Below are 2,147 nucleotides of genomic sequence, written 5' to 3' on the forward strand. Positions count from 1 at the left end.
GAATATGCATTCTTCTCAAGCACACGCACAACATTACCCAGGATAGGTCCTATGTTAGGTCTACAAAATGCACCTTAGTAAATATAAGAATGAAATCATACCAATTATCTTTTCTGAACACAATAGTATGAAACAAATGATAGGATTAAAAATGGAAAGTTCACAAATATGTGGAAATTAACACACTACTCAACAACTGAGGAGTCAAAGAAGAAATGAAAAGAGAAACAATATTCTGAAACAAATGAAAATAGAAACACACCCTGACAAAACTTATGGGATGGATCAGAAGAAATTCTAGAAGGAATGTTGATAACAATACCTACATTAAGGAAAAACTTTTCAAACAACCTAACTTTACCCCTCAAGGCACAAGAAAAAAAAAAACTAACCCCAAGTTAGCAGAAGGAAAATAATGATCAGCACAGAAATAAATGAAATAGGAAAAAACAATAGAAAAGATTAAGGGAACTGAAGACTACTTTTTAAACAGTTTTTAAATTCCAGTTAGTTAACACAGTGTTATATTTGCTTCAGGTGTACAATGTGGTGTTTCAACACTTTCATACATCACCCTGTGCTCACCACAAGGACACTCCTTAAACCCCATCACCTACTTAACCCATCCCTCCCACACTCCTCCCCTCTGGTAATCATCAGCTTGGTCTCTATAATTAGGAGTCTGTTTCTCTGTTTGTCCCCTCCTCCCCTCCTTTTTCCCTTTGCTCATTTGTTTTGTTTCTAAATTCCACATATGAGTGAAATCATAAGTTATTTATCTTTGAGTTACCTTGCTTAGCATTATACTCTCTACGTCCATCCGTGTCATTGCAAATGGCAAGATTCCATTCTTTTTATGGCTGAATAATATTTCAAGGTACATATATACCACATCTCCATGTATCAGTCATTCGACACTTGGGCTGCTTCCATATCTTGGCTATTGTAATTAATGCTGCTATAAACATAGGAGGGCTTGTATCCCTTTGAATTAATGTTTTTGTATTCTTTGGGTAAATACTCAGTGTGATTGCTGGGTCATTAGGTAGTTCTATTTTTAACTTTCTGAGGACCCTCCATACTGTTTTCCACACTGGCTGCACCAGTTTGCATTCCCACCAACAATAGTGCACAAGTGTTCCCTTTTCTCCAAGTCCTTGCCAACATGTGTTTCTTTTGTTGTTAATTTTAGACATTTTCACATGTGTGAGGCGATATCTCATTGTAGTTTTGATTTGCATTTCCCTAATGATGTGATGATGAACATCTTTTCATGTGTCTCTTGGCCATCTGGATGTCTTCTTTAGAAAAATGTCTATTCATGTCTTCTCGTTTTTAAATTGGATTAGTTGTTTTTGGGTGTTGAGTTTTATAAGTTCTTTATATATTTTAGATACTAGCCCTTTACCAGATATGTCATTTGCAAATATCTTCTCCCATTCTATAGGGTGCCTTTGAGTTTTGTTGACTGTTTTCTTCTCTGTGCAGAAGCTTTTTATTTTGATGAAGTCCCATTTGTTTATTTTTCCTTTTGTTTCCCTTGCCTCAGGAGACATATCTAGGAAAAAGTGCAATGGCCAATGTGAAAGAGGTTACTGCCTGTGTTCTGTTCTAGGTTTTTTACAGTTTCAGGTCTCATAGTGATTTTTATAGTTTCAGATCTCATATTTAGTGACCACATAATTATGGGTTTATTTATGGACTTTCTGTTCTGTTCCATTGAGTTATGTGAATATTTTTGTGCCAGTACCATACTGGCACAAAACCATAGTTTTGATTACTACAGCTTTGTAATATAACTTGAAGTCCAGAATTGTGATGACTCCAGCTTTGCTTTTCTTTTTCAAAATTGTTTTGGCTCTTTAGGGTCTTCTGCAGTTCCATACAAATTTTAGAATTGTTTGCTGTAGTTCTGTGGAAAAATGCTGCTGGTATTTTGACAAGGATTGCATTAAATGTGTAGATTGCTTTGGGTAGTATAGACATTTTAACTATTTGTTCTTCCAATCTCTTAGCATGAAGTGTCTTTTCTTCCTTCCTCCCTCCCTCTCTCCCTCTTTCTTTTTTTTTTCTCTTTCCCTTTTTTTTTTTTATTTGTCTTTCCATTTGTTTGTGTCATCTTCAGTTTCTTACATCAGTGTTTTATA

Source organism: Eumetopias jubatus, unplaced genomic scaffold, assembly GCF_037043125.1.
Source record: "Eumetopias jubatus isolate StellerSeaLion01/CBP00866 unplaced genomic scaffold, mEumJub1_p1.0 scaffold_10, whole genome shotgun sequence".
Taxonomy (NCBI): Eukaryota; Metazoa; Chordata; class Mammalia; order Carnivora; family Otariidae; genus Eumetopias; species Eumetopias jubatus.